Here is a 15,923-nt window from a genome sequence, read left to right as displayed (position 1 = left end):
TTGTTTCGGTCGAGATCCCCATTCAAATGCATGTAACAGTGAGAAACGCACTGTCTTCGCGAAAGAAAGCGTTTTTGTACAACTTCATAGAAATAGCTGTAACTTTTGATAGAAGACTCGGATACACATGTTTATGGCTTTATCTTATAGAACTCAAGGTTCCCGTGCTGGGAAAACAGGTTTTGCAGCTGTTTGAGCTAAGATTTCCAAGTTATTCACATAATGAAAACCTATACTTTGTTTCGGTCGAGTTCCCCATTCAAATGCATGTAACAGTGAGAAACGCACTGTCTTGGCGAAAGAAAGCGTTTTTGTACAACTTCATAGAAATAGCTGTAACTTTTGATAGAAGACTCGGATACACATGTTTATGGCTTTATCTTATAGAACTCAAGGTTCCCGTGCTGGGAAAACAGGTTTTGCAGCTGTTTGAGCTAAGATTTCCAAGTTATTCACATAATGAAAACCTATACTTTGTTTCGGTCGAGATCCCCATTCAAATGCATGTAACAGTGAGAAACGCACTGTCTTGGCGAAAGAAAGCGTTTTCGTACAACTTCATAGAAATAGCTGTAACTTTTGATAGAAGACTCGGATACACATGTTTATGGCTTTATCTTTTAGAACTCAAGGTTCCCGTGCTGGGAAAACAGGTTTTGCAGCTGTTTGAGCTAAGATTTCCAAGTTATTCACATAATGAAAACCTATACTTTTTTTCGGTCGAGTTCCCCATTCAAATGCATGTAACAGTGAGAAACGCACTGTCTTGGCGAAAGAAAGCGTTTTTGTACAACTTCATAGAAATAGCTGTAACTTTTGATAGAAGACTCGGATACACATGTTTATGGCTTTATCTTTTAGAACTCAAGGTTCCCGTGCTGGGAAAACAGGTTTTGCAGCTGTTTGAGCTAAGATTTCCAAGTTATTCACATAATGAAAACCTATACTTTTTTTCGGTCGAGTTCCCCATTCAAATGCATGTAACAGTGAGAAACGCACTGTCTTGGCGAAAGAAAGCGTTTTTGTACAACTTCATAGAAATAGCTGTAACTTTTGATAGAAGACTCGGATACACATGTTTATGGCTTTATCTTATAGAACTCAAGGTTCCCGTGCTGGGAAAACAGGTTTTGCAGCTGTTTGAGCTAAGATTTCCAAGTTATTCACATAATGAAAACCTATACTTTGTTTCGGTCGAGTTCCCCATTCAAATGCATGTAACAGTGAGAAACGCACTGTCTTGGCGAAAGAAAGCGTTTTTGTACAACTTCATAGAAATAGCTGTAACTTTTGATAGAAGACTCGGATACACATGTTTATGGCTTTATCTTTTAGAACTCAAGGTTCCCGTGCTGGGAAAACAGGTTTTGCAGCTGTTTGAGCTAAGATTTCCAAGTTATTCACATAATGAAAACCTATACTTTGTTTCGGTCGAGTTCCCCATTCAAATGCATGTAACAGTGAGAAACGCACTGTCTTGGCGAAAGAAAGCGTTTTTGTACAACTTCATAGAAATAGCTGTAACTTTTGATAGAAGACTCGGATACACATGTTTATGGCTTTATCTTATAGAACTCAAGGTTCCCGTGCTGGGAAAACAGGTTTTGCAGCTGTTTGAGCTAAGATTTCCAAGTTATTCACATAATGAAAACCTATACTTTGTTTCGGTCGAGTTCCCCATTCAAATGCATGTAACAGTGAGAAACGCACTGTCTTGGCGAAAGAAAGCGTTTTTGTACAACTTCATAGAAATAGCTGTAACTTTTGATAGAAGACTCGGATACACATGTTTATGGCTTTATCTTATAGAACTCAAGGTTCCCGTGCTGGGAAAACAGGTTTTGCAGCTGTTTGAGCTAAGATTTCCAAGTTATTCACATAATGAAAACCTATACTTTGTTTCGGTCGAGATCCCCATTCAAATGCATGTAACAGTGAGAAACGCACTGTCTTGGCGAAAGAAAGCGTTTTTGTACAACTTCATAGAAATAGCTGTAACTTTTGATAGAAGACTCGGATACACATGTTTATGGCTTTATCTTATAGAACTCAAGGTTCCTGTGCTGGGAAAACAGGTTTTGCAGCTGTTTGAGCTAAGATTTCCAAGTTATTCACATAATGAAAACCTATACTTTGTTTCGGTCGAGTTCCCCATTCAAATGCATGTAACAGTGAGAAACGCACTGTCTTGGCGAAAGAAAGCGTTTTTGTACAACTTCATAGAAATAGCTGTAACTTTTGATAGAAGACTCGGATACACATGTTTATGGCTTTATCTTATAGAACTCAAGGTTCCCGTGCTGGGAAAACAGGTTTTGCAGCTGTTTGAGCTAAGATTTCCAAGTTATTCACATAATGAAAACCTATACTTTGTTTCGGTCGAGTTCCCCATTCAAATGCATGTAACAGTGAGAAACGCACTGTCTTGGCGAAAGAAAGCGTTTTTGTACAACTTCATAGAAATAGCTGTAACTTTTGATAGAAGACTCGGATACACATGTTTATGGCTTTATCTTTTAGAACTCAAGGTTCCCGTGCTGGGAAAACAGGTTTTGCAGCTGTTTGAGCTAAGATTTCCAAGTTATTCACATAATGAAAACCTATACTTTGTTTCGGTCGAGTTCCCCATTCAAATGCATGTAACAGTGAGAAACGCACTGTCTTGGCGAAAGAAAGCGTTTTTGTACAACTTCATAGAAATAGCTGTAACTTTTGATAGAAGACTCGGATACACATGTTTATGGCTTTATCTTATAGAACTCAAGGTTCCCGTGCTGGGAAAACAGGTTTTGCAGCTGTTTGAGCTAAGATTTCCAAGTTATTCACATAATGAAAACCTATACTTTGTTTCGGTCGAGTTCCCCATTCAAATGCATGTAACAGTGAGAAACGCACTGTCTTGGCGAAAGAAAGCGTTTTTGTACAACTTCATAGAAATAGCTGTAACTTTTGATAGAAGACTCGGATACACATGTTTATGGCTTTATCTTATAGAACTCAAGGTTCCCGTGCTGGGAAAACAGGTTTTGCAGCTGTTTGAGCTAAGATTTCCAAGTTATTCACATAATGAAAACCTATACTTTGTTTCGGTCGAGATCCCCATTCAAATGCATGTAACAGTGAGAAACGCACTGTCTTGGCGAAAGAAAGCGTTTTTGTACAACTTCATAGAAATAGCTGTAACTTTTGATAGAAGACTCGGATACACATGTTTATGGCTTTATCTTATAGAACTCAAGGTTCCTGTGCTGGGAAAACAGGTTTTGCAGCTGTTTGAGCTAAGATTTCCAAGTTATTCACATAATGAAAACCTATACTTTGTTTCGGTCGAGTTCCCCATTCAAATGCATGTAACAGTGAGAAACGCACTGTCTTGGCGAAAGAAAGCGTTTTTGTACAACTTCATAGAAATAGCTGTAACTTTTGATAGAAGACTCGGATACACATGTTTATGGCTTTATCTTATAGAACTCAAGGTTCCTGTGCTGGGAAAACAGGTTTTGCAGCTGTTTGAGCTAAGATTTCCAAGTTATTCACATAATGAAAACCTATACTTTGTTTCGGTCGAGATCCCCATTCAAATGCATGTAACAGTGAGAAACGCACTGTCTTGGCGAAAGAAAGCGTTTTTGTACAACTTCATAGAAATAGCTGTAACTTTTGATAGAAGACTCGGATACACATGTTTATGGCTTTATCTTATAGAACTCAAGGTTCCCGTGCTGGGAAAACAGGTTTTGCAGCTGTTTGAGCTAAGATTTCCAAGTTATTCACATAATGAAAACCTATACTTTGTTTCGGTCGAGATCCCCATTCAAATGCATGTAACAGTGAGAAACGCACTGTCTTCGCGAAAGAAAGCGTTTTTGTACAACTTCATAGAAATAGCTGTAACTTTTGATAGAAGACTCGGATACACATGTTTATGGCTTTATCTTATAGAACTCAAGGTTCCCGTGCTGGGAAAACAGGTTTTGCAGCTGTTTGAGCTAAGATTTCCAAGTTATTCACATAATGAAAACCTATACTTTGTTTCGGTCGAGTTCCCCATTCAAATGCATGTAACAGTGAGAAACGCACTGTCTTGGCGAAAGAAAGCGTTTTTGTACAACTTCATAGAAATAGCTGTAACTTTTGATAGAAGACTCGGATACACATGTTTATGGCTTTATCTTATAGAACTCAAGGTTCCCGTGCTGGGAAAACAGGTTTTGCAGCTGTTTGAGCTAAGATTTCCAAGTTATTCACATAATGAAAACCTATACTTTGTTTCGGTCGAGATCCCCATTCAAATGCATGTAACAGTGAGAAACGCACTGTCTTGGCGAAAGAAAGCGTTTTTGTACAACTTCATAGAAATAGCTGTAACTTTTGATAGAAGACTCAGATACACATGTTTATGGCTTTATCTTTTAGAACTCAAGGTTCCCGTGCTGGGAAAACAGGTTTTGCAGCTGTTTGAGCTAAGATTTCCAAGTTATTCACATAATGAAAACCTATACTTTTTTTCGGTCGAGTTCCCCATTCAAATGCATGTAACAGTGAGAAACGCACTGTCTTGGCGAAAGAAAGCGTTTTTGTACAACTTCATAGAAATAGCTGTAACTTTTGATAGAAGACTCGGATACACATGTTTATGGCTTTATCTTTTAGAACTCAAGGTTCCCGTGCTGGGAAAACAGGTTTTGCAGCTGTTTGAGCTAAGATTTCCAAGTTATTCACATAATGAAAACCTATACTTTTTTTCGGTCGAGTTCCCCATTCAAATGCATGTAACAGTGAGAAACGCACTGTCTTGGCGAAAGAAAGCGTTTTTGTACAACTTCATAGAAATAGCTGTAACTTTTGATAGAAGACTCGGATACACGTGTTTATGGCTTTATCTTATAGAACTCAAGGTTCCCGTGCTGGGAAAACAGGTTTTGCAGCTGTTTGAGCTAAGATTTCCAAGTTATTCACATAATGAAAACCTATACTTTGTTTCGGTCGAGTTCCCCATTCAAATGCATGTAACAGTGAGAAACGCACTGTCTTGGCGAAAGAAAGCGTTTTTGTACAACTTCATAGAAATAGCTGTAACTTTTGATAGAAGACTCGGATACACATGTTTATGGCTTTATCTTTTAGAACTCAAGGTTCCCGTGCTGGGAAAACAGGTTTTGCAGCTGTTTGAGCTAAGATTTCCAAGTTATTCACATAATGAAAACCTATACTTTGTTTCGGTCGAGTTCCCCATTCAAATGCATGTAACAGTGAGAAACGCACTGTCTTGGCGAAAGAAAGCGTTTTTGTACAACTTCATAGAAATAGCTGTAACTTTTGATAGAAGACTCGGATACACATGTTTATGGCTTTATCTTATAGAACTCAAGGTTCCCGTGCTGGGAACACAGGTTTTGCAGCTGTTTGAGCTAAGATTTCCAAGTTATTCACATAATGAAAACCTATACTTTGTTTCGGTCGAGTTCCCCATTCAAATGCATGTAACAGTGAGAAACGCACTGTCTTGGCGAAAGAAAGCGTTTTTGTACAACTTCATAGAAATAGCTGTAACTTTTGATAGAAGACTCGGATACACATGTTTATGGCTTTATCTTATAGAACTCAAGGTTCCCGTGCTGGGAAAACAGGTTTTGCAGCTGTTTGAGCTAAGATTTCCAAGTTATTCACATAATGAAAACCTATACTTTGTTTCGGTCGAGATCCCCATTCAAATGCATGTAACAGTGAGAAACGCACTGTCTTGGCGAAAGAAAGCGTTTTTGTACAACTTCATAGAAATAGCTGTAACTTTTGATAGAAGACTCGGATACACATGTTTATGGCTTTATCTTATAGAACTCAAGGTTCCTGTGCTGGGAAAACAGGTTTTGCAGCTGTTTGAGCTAAGATTTCCAAGTTATTCACATAATGAAAACCTATACTTTGTTTCGGTCGAGATCCCCATTCAAATGCATGTAACAGTGAGAAACGCACTGTCTTGGCGAAAGAAAGCGTTTTTGTACAACTTCATAGAAATAGCTGTAACTTTTGATAGAAGACTCGGATACACATGTTTATGGCTTTATCTTATAGAACTCAAGGTTCCCGTGCTGGGAAAACAGGTTTTGCAGCTGTTTGAGCTAAGATTTCCAAGTTATTCACATAATGAAAACCTATACTTTGTTTCGGTCGAGTTCCCCATTCAAATGCATGTAACAGTGAGAAACGCACTGTCTTGGCGAAAGAAAGCGTTTTTGTACAACTTCATAGAAATAGCTGTAACTTTTGATAGAAGACTCGGATACACATGTTTATGGCTTTATCTTATAGAACTCAAGGTTCCCGTGCTGGGAAAACAGGTTTTGCAGCTGTTTGAGCTAAGATTTCCAAGTTATTCACATAATGAAAACCTATACTTTGTTTCGGTCGAGTTCCCCATTCAAATGCATGTAACAGTGAGAAACGCACTGTCTTGGCGAAAGAAAGCGTTTTTGTACAACTTCATAGAAATAGCTGTAACTTTTGATAGAAGACTCGGATACACATGTTTATGGCTTTATCTTATAGAACTCAAGGTTCCCGTGCTGGGAAAACAGGTTTTGCAGCTGTTTGAGCTAAGATTTCCAAGTTATTCACATAATGAAAACCTATACTTTGTTTCGGTCGAGATCCCCATTCAAATGCATGTAACAGTGAGAAACGCACTGTCTTGGCGAAAGAAAGCGTTTTTGTACAACTTCATAGAAATAGCTGTAACTTTTGATAGAAGACTCGGATACACATGTTTATGGCTTTATCTTATAGAACTCAAGGTTCCTGTGCTGGGAAAACAGGTTTTGCAGCTGTTTGAGCTAAGATTTCCAAGTTATTCACATAATGAAAACCTATACTTTGTTTCGGTCGAGATCCCCATTCAAATGCATGTAACAGTGAGAAACGCACTGTCTTGGCGAAAGAAAGCGTTTTTGTACAACTTCATAGAAATAGCTGTAACTTTTGATAGAAGACTCGGATACACATGTTTATGGCTTTATCTTATAGAACTCAAGGTTCCCGTGCTGGGAAAACAGGTTTTGCAGCTGTTTGAGCTAAGATTTCCAAGTTATTCACATAATGAAAACCTATACTTTTTTTCGGTCGAGTTCCCCATTCAAATGCATGTAACAGTGAGAAACCCACTGTCTTGGCGAAAGAAAGCGTTTTTGTACAACTTCATAGAAATAGCTGTAACTTTTGATAGAAGACTCGGATACACATGTTTATGGCTTTATCTTTTAGAACTCAAGGTTCCCGTGCTGGGAAAACAGGTTTTGCAGCTGTTTGAGCTAAGATTTCCAAGTTATTCACATAATGAAAACCTATACTTTGTTTCGGTCGAGTTCCCCATTCAAATGCATGTAACAGTGAGAAACGCACTGTCTTGGCGAAAGAAAGCGTTTTTGTACAACTTCATAGAAATAGCTGTAACTTTTGATAGAAGACTCGGATACACATGTTTATGGCTTTATCTTATAGAACTCAAGGTTCCCGTGCTGGGAAAACAGGTTTTGCAGCTGTTTGAGCTAAGATTTCCAAGTTATTCACATAATGAAAACCTATACTTTGTTTCGGTCGAGTTCCCCATTCAAATGCATGTAACAGTGAGAAACGCACTGTCTTGGCGAAAGAAAGCGTTTTTGTACAACTTCATAGAAATAGCTGTAACTTTTGATAGAAGACTCGGATACACATGTTTATGGCTTTATCTTATAGAACTCAAGGTTCCCGTGCTGGGAAAACAGGTTTTGCAGCTGTTTGAGCTAAGATTTCCAAGTTATTCACATAATGAAAACCTATACTTTGTTTCGGTCGAGATCCCCATTCAAATGCATGTAACAGTGAGAAACGCACTGTCTTGGCGAAAGAAAGCGTTTTTGTACAACTTCATAGAAATAGCTGTAACTTTTGATAGAAGACTCGGATACACATGTTTATGGCTTTATCTTATAGAACTCAAGGTTCCTGTGCTGGGAAAACAGGTTTTGCAGCTGTTTGAGCTAAGATTTCCAAGTTATTCACATAATGAAAACCTATACTTTGTTTCGGTCGAGTTCCCCATTCAAATGCATGTAACAGTGAGAAACGCACTGTCTTGGCGAAAGAAAGCGTTTTTGTACAACTTCATAGAAATAGCTGTAACTTTTGATAGAAGACTCGGATACACATGTTTATGGCTTTATCTTATAGAACTCAAGGTTCCCGTGCTGGGAAAACAGGTTTTGCAGCTGTTTGAGCTAAGATTTCCAAGTTATTCACATAATGAAAACCTATACTTTGTTTCGGTCGAGATCCCCATTCAAATGCATGTAACAGTGAGAAACGCACTGTCTTGGCGAAAGAAAGCGTTTTTGTACAACTTCATAGAAATAGCTGTAACTTTTGATAGAAGACTCGGATACACATGTTTATGGCTTTATCTTATAGAACTCAAGGTTCCTGTGCTGGGAAAACAGGTTTTGCAGCTGTTTGAGCTAAGATTTCCAAGTTATTCACATAATGAAAACCTATACTTTGTTTCGGTCGAGATCCCCATTCAAATGCATGTAACAGTGAGAAACGCACTGTCTTGGCGAAAGAAAGCGTTTTTGTACAACTTCATAGAAATAGCTGTAACTTTTGATAGAAGACTCGGATACACATGTTTATGGCTTTATCTTATAGAACTCAAGGTTCCCGTGCTGGGAAAACAGGTTTTGCAGCTGTTTGAGCTAAGATTTCCAAGTTATTCACATAATGAAAACCTATACTTTTTTTCGGTCGAGTTCCCCATTCAAATGCATGTAACAGTGAGAAACCCACTGTCTTGGCGAAAGAAAGCGTTTTTGTACAACTTCATAGAAATAGCTGTAACTTTTGATAGAAGACTCGGATACACATGTTTATGGCTTTATCTTTTAGAACTCAAGGTTCCCGTGCTGGGAAAACAGGTTTTGCAGCTGTTTGAGCTAAGATTTCCAAGTTATTCACATAATGAAAACCTATACTTTGTTTCGGTCGAGTTCCCCATTCAAATGCATGTAACAGTGAGAAACGCACTGTCTTGGCGAAAGAAAGCGTTTTTGTACAACTTCATAGAAATAGCTGTAACTTTTGATAGAAGACTCGGATACACATGTTTATGGCTTTATCTTATAGAACTCAAGGTTCCCGTGCTGGGAAAACAGGTTTTGCAGCTGTTTGAGCTAAGATTTCCAAGTTATTCACATAATGAAAACCTATACTTTGTTTCGGTCGAGTTCCCCATTCAAATGCATGTAACAGTGAGAAACGCACTGTCTTGGCGAAAGAAAGCGTTTTTGTACAACTTCATAGAAATAGCTGTAACTTTTGATAGAAGACTCGGATACACATGTTTATGGCTTTATCTTATAGAACTCAAGGTTCCCGTGCTGGGAAAACAGGTTTTGCAGCTGTTTGAGCTAAGATTTCCAAGTTATTCACATAATGAAAACCTATACTTTGTTTCGGTCGAGATCCCCATTCAAATGCATGTAACAGTGAGAAACGCACTGTCTTGGCGAAAGAAAGCGTTTTTGTACAACTTCATAGAAATAGCTGTAACTTTTGATAGAAGACTCGGATACACATGTTTATGGCTTTATCTTATAGAACTCAAGGTTCCTGTGCTGGGAAAACAGGTTTTGCAGCTGTTTGAGCTAAGATTTCCAAGTTATTCACATAATGAAAACCTATACTTTGTTTCGGTCGAGTTCCCCATTCAAATGCATGTAACAGTGAGAAACGCACTGTCTTGGCGAAAGAAAGCGTTTTTGTACAACTTCATAGAAATAGCTGTAACTTTTGATAGAAGACTCGGATACACATGTTTATGGCTTTATCTTATAGAACTCAAGGTTCCCGTGCTGGGAAAACAGGTTTTGCAGCTGTTTGAGCTAAGATTTCCAAGTTATTCACATAATGAAAACCTATACTTTGTTTCGGTCGAGTTCCCCATTCAAATGCATGTAACAGTGAGAAACGCACTGTCTTGGCGAAAGAAAGCGTTTTTGTACAACTTCATAGAAATAGCTGTAACTTTTGATAGAAGACTCGGATACACATGTTTATGGCTTTATCTTTTAGAACTCAAGGTTCCCGTGCTGGGAAAACAGGTTTTGCAGCTGTTTGAGCTAAGATTTCCAAGTTATTCACATAATGAAAACCTATACTTTGTTTCGGTCGAGTTCCCCATTCAAATGCATGTAACAGTGAGAAACGCACTGTCTTGGCGAAAGAAAGCGTTTTTGTACAACTTCATAGAAATAGCTGTAACTTTTGATAGAAGACTCGGATACACATGTTTATGGCTTTATCTTATAGAACTCAAGGTTCCCGTGCTGGGAAAACAGGTTTTGCAGCTGTTTGAGCTAAGATTTCCAAGTTATTCACATAATGAAAACCTATACTTTGTTTCGGTCGAGTTCCCCATTCAAATGCATGTAACAGTGAGAAACGCACTGTCTTGGCGAAAGAAAGCGTTTTTGTACAACTTCATAGAAATAGCTGTAACTTTTGATAGAAGACTCGGATACACATGTTTATGGCTTTATCTTATAGAACTCAAGGTTCCCGTGCTGGGAAAACAGGTTTTGCAGCTGTTTGAGCTAAGATTTCCAAGTTATTCACATAATGAAAACCTATACTTTGTTTCGGTCGAGATCCCCATTCAAATGCATGTAACAGTGAGAAACGCACTGTCTTGGCGAAAGAAAGCGTTTTTGTACAACTTCATAGAAATAGCTGTAACTTTTGATAGAAGACTCGGATACACATGTTTATGGCTTTATCTTATAGAACTCAAGGTTCCTGTGCTGGGAAAACAGGTTTTGCAGCTGTTTGAGCTAAGATTTCCAAGTTATTCACATAATGAAAACCTATACTTTGTTTCGGTCGAGATCCCCATTCAAATGCATGTAACAGTGAGAAACGCACTGTCTTGGCGAAAGAAAGCGTTTTTGTACAACTTCATAGAAATAGCTGTAACTTTTGATAGAAGACTCGGATACACATGTTTATGGCTTTATCTTATAGAACTCAAGGTTCCCGTGCTGGGAAAACAGGTTTTGCAGCTGTTTGAGCTAAGATTTCCAAGTTATTCACATAATGAAAACCTATACTTTTTTTCGGTCGAGTTCCCCATTCAAATGCATGTAACAGTGAGAAACCCACTGTCTTGGCGAAAGAAAGCGTTTTTGTACAACTTCATAGAAATAGCTGTAACTTTTGATAGAAGACTCGGATACACATGTTTATGGCTTTATCTTTTAGAACTCAAGGTTCCCGTGCTGGGAAAACAGGTTTTGCAGCTGTTTGAGCTAAGATTTCCAAGTTATTCACATAATGAAAACCTATACTTTGTTTCGGTCGAGTTCCCCATTCAAATGCATGTAACAGTGAGAAACGCACTGTCTTGGCGAAAGAAAGCGTTTTTGTACAACTTCATAGAAATAGCTGTAACTTTTGATAGAAGACTCGGATACACATGTTTATGGCTTTATCTTATAGAACTCAAGGTTCCCGTGCTGGGAAAACAGGTTTTGCAGCTGTTTGAGCTAAGATTTCCAAGTTATTCACATAATGAAAACCTATACTTTGTTTCGGTCGAGTTCCCCATTCAAATGCATGTAACAGTGAGAAACGCACTGTCTTGGCGAAAGAAAGCGTTTTTGTACAACTTCATAGAAATAGCTGTAACTTTTGATAGAAGACTCGGATACACATGTTTATGGCTTTATCTTATAGAACTCAAGGTTCCCGTGCTGGGAAAACAGGTTTTGCAGCTGTTTGAGCTAAGATTTCCAAGTTATTCACATAATGAAAACCTATACTTTGTTTCGGTCGAGATCCCCATTCAAATGCATGTAACAGTGAGAAACGCACTGTCTTGGCGAAAGAAAGCGTTTTTGTACAACTTCATAGAAATAGCTGTAACTTTTGATAGAAGACTCGGATACACATGTTTATGGCTTTATCTTATAGAACTCAAGGTTCCTGTGCTGGGAAAACAGGTTTTGCAGCTGTTTGAGCTAAGATTTCCAAGTTATTCACATAATGAAAACCTATACTTTGTTTCGGTCGAGTTCCCCATTCAAATGCATGTAACAGTGAGAAACGCACTGTCTTGGCGAAAGAAAGCGTTTTTGTACAACTTCATAGAAATAGCTGTAACTTTTGATAGAAGACTCGGATACACATGTTTATGGCTTTATCTTATAGAACTCAAGGTTCCCGTGCTGGGAAAACAGGTTTTGCAGCTGTTTGAGCTAAGATTTCCAAGTTATTCACATAATGAAAACCTATACTTTGTTTCGGTCGAGTTCCCCATTCAAATGCATGTAACAGTGAGAAACGCACTGTCTTGGCGAAAGAAAGCGTTTTTGTACAACTTCATAGAAATAGCTGTAACTTTTGATAGAAGACTCGGATACACATGTTTATGGCTTTATCTTTTAGAACTCAAGGTTCCCGTGCTGGGAAAACAGGTTTTGCAGCTGTTTGAGCTAAGATTTCCAAGTTATTCACATAATGAAAACCTATACTTTGTTTCGGTCGAGTTCCCCATTCAAATGCATGTAACAGTGAGAAACGCACTGTCTTGGCGAAAGAAAGCGTTTTTGTACAACTTCATAGAAATAGCTGTAACTTTTGATAGAAGACTCGGATACACATGTTTATGGCTTTATCTTATAGAACTCAAGGTTCCCGTGCTGGGAAAACAGGTTTTGCAGCTGTTTGAGCTAAGATTTCCAAGTTATTCACATAATGAAAACCTATACTTTGTTTCGGTCGAGATCCCCATTCAAATGCATGTAACAGTGAGAAACGCACTGTCTTGGCGAAAGAAAGCGTTTTTGTACAACTTCATAGAAATAGCTGTAACTTTTGATAGAAGACTCGGATACACATGTTTATGGCTTTATCTTATAGAACTCAAGGTTCCCGTGCTGGGAAAACAGGTTTTGCAGCTGTTTGAGCTAAGATTTCCAAGTTATTCACATAATGAAAACCTATACTTTGTTTCGGTCGAGATCCCCATTCAAATGCATGTAACAGTGAGAAACGCACTGTCTTGGCGAAAGAAAGCGTTTTTGTACAACTTCATAGAAATAGCTGTAACTTTTGATAGAAGACTCGGATACACATGTTTATGGCTTTATCTTATAGAACTCAAGGTTCCTGTGCTGGGAAAACAGGTTTTGCAGCTGTTTGAGCTAAGATTTCCAAGTTATTCACATAATGAAAACCTATACTTTGTTTCGGTCGAGTTCCCCATTCAAATGCATGTAACAGTGAGAAACGCACTGTCTTGGCGAAAGAAAGCGTTTTTGTACAACTTCATAGAAATAGCTGTAACTTTTGATAGAAGACTCGGATACACATGTTTATGGCTTTATCTTATAGAACTCAAGGTTCCTGTGCTGGGAAAACAGGTTTTGCAGCTGTTTGAGCTAAGATTTCCAAGTTATTCACATAATGAAAACCTATACTTTGTTTCGGTCGAGATCCCCATTCAAATGCATGTAACAGTGAGAAACGCACTGTCTTGGCGAAAGAAAGCGTTTTTGTACAACTTCATAGAAATAGCTGTAACTTTTGATAGAAGACTCGGATACACATGTTTATGGCTTTATCTTATAGAACTCAAGGTTCCCGTGCTGGGAAAACAGGTTTTGCAGCTGTTTGAGCTAAGATTTCCAAGTTATTCACATAATGAAAACCTATACTTTGTTTCGGTCGAGATCCCCATTCAAATGCATGTAACAGTGAGAAACGCACTGTCTTCGCGAAAGAAAGCGTTTTTGTACAACTTCATAGAAATAGCTGTAACTTTTGATAGAAGACTCGGATACACATGTTTATGGCTTTATCTTATAGAACTCAAGGTTCCCGTGCTGGGAAAACAGGTTTTGCAGCTGTTTGAGCTAAGATTTCCAAGTTATTCACATAATGAAAACCTATACTTTGTTTCGGTCGAGTTCCCCATTCAAATGCATGTAACAGTGAGAAACGCACTGTCTTGGCGAAAGAAAGCGTTTTTGTACAACTTCATAGAAATAGCTGTAACTTTTGATAGAAGACTCGGATACACATGTTTATGGCTTTATCTTATAGAACTCAAGGTTCCCGTGCTGGGAAAACAGGTTTTGCAGCTGTTTGAGCTAAGATTTCCAAGTTATTCACATAATGAAAACCTATACTTTGTTTCGGTCGAGATCCCCATTCAAATGCATGTAACAGTGAGAAACGCACTGTCTTGGCGAAAGAAAGCGTTTTTGTACAACTTCATAGAAATAGCTGTAACTTTTGATAGAAGACTCGGATACACATGTTTATGGCTTTATCTTTTAGAACTCAAGGTTCCCGTGCTGGGAAAACAGGTTTTGCAGCTGTTTGAGCTAAGATTTCCAAGTTATTCACATAATGAAAACCTATACTTTTTTTCGGTCGAGTTCCCCATTCAAATGCATGTAACAGTGAGAAACGCACTGTCTTGGCGAAAGAAAGCGTTTTTGTACAACTTCATAGAAATAGCTGTAACTTTTGATAGAAGACTCGGATACACATGTTTATGGCTTTATCTTTTAGAACTCAAGGTTCCCGTGCTGGGAAAACAGGTTTTGCAGCTGTTTGAGCTAAGATTTCCAAGTTATTCACATAATGAAAACCTATACTTTTTTTCGGTCGAGTTCCCCATTCAAATGCATGTAACAGTGAGAAACGCACTGTCTTGGCGAAAGAAAGCGTTTTTGTACAACTTCATAGAAATAGCTGTAACTTTTGATAGAAGACTCGGATACACGTGTTTATGGCTTTATCTTATAGAACTCAAGGTTCCCGTGCTGGGAAAACAGGTTTTGCAGCTGTTTGAGCTAAGATTTCCAAGTTATTCACATAATGAAAACCTATACTTTGTTTCGGTCGAGTTCCCCATTCAAATGCATGTAACAGTGAGAAACGCACTGTCTTGGCGAAAGAAAGCGTTTTTGTACAACTTCATAGAAATAGCTGTAACTTTTGATAGAAGACTCGGATACACATGTTTATGGCTTTATCTTTTAGAACTCAAGGTTCCCGTGCTGGGAAAACAGGTTTTGCAGCTGTTTGAGCTAAGATTTCCAAGTTATTCACATAATGAAAACCTATACTTTGTTTCGGTCGAGTTCCCCATTCAAATGCATGTAACAGTGAGAAACGCACTGTCTTGGCGAAAGAAAGCGTTTTTGTACAACTTCATAGAAATAGCTGTAACTTTTGATAGAAGACTCGGATACACATGTTTATGGCTTTATCTTATAGAACTCAAGGTTCCCGTGCTGGGAACACAGGTTTTGCAGCTGTTTGAGCTAAGATTTCCAAGTTATTCACATAATGAAAACCTATACTTTGTTTCGGTCGAGTTCCCCATTCAAATGCATGTAACAGTGAGAAACGCACTGTCTTGGCGAAAGAAAGCGTTTTTGTACAACTTCATAGAAATAGCTGTAACTTTTGATAGAAGACTCGGATACACATGTTTATGGCTTTATCTTATAGAACTCAAGGTTCCCGTGCTGGGAAAACAGGTTTTGCAGCTGTTTGAGCTAAGATTTCCAAGTTATTCACATAATGAAAACCTATACTTTGTTTCGGTCGAGATCCCCATTCAAATGCATGTAACAGTGAGAAACGCACTGTCTTGGCGAAAGAAAGCGTTTTTGTACAACTTCATAGAAATAGCTGTAACTTTTGATAGAAGACTCGGATACACATGTTTATGGCTTTATCTTATAGAACTCAAGGTTCCTGTGCTGGGAAAACAGGTTTTGCAGCTGTTTGAGCTAAGATTTCCAAGTTATTCACATAATGAAAACCTATACTTTGTTTCGGTCGAGATCCCCATTCAAATGCATGTAACAGTGAGA

The sequence above is a fragment of the Aulonocara stuartgranti genome (genome assembly GCF_965226115.1).
Source record: "Aulonocara stuartgranti genome assembly, chromosome: 4".
In the NCBI taxonomy this organism is placed as follows: Eukaryota; Metazoa; Chordata; class Actinopteri; order Cichliformes; family Cichlidae; genus Aulonocara; species Aulonocara stuartgranti.
The sequence above is the reverse complement of the archived record's forward strand: the minus strand, read 5'-3'. Positions refer to the sequence as shown.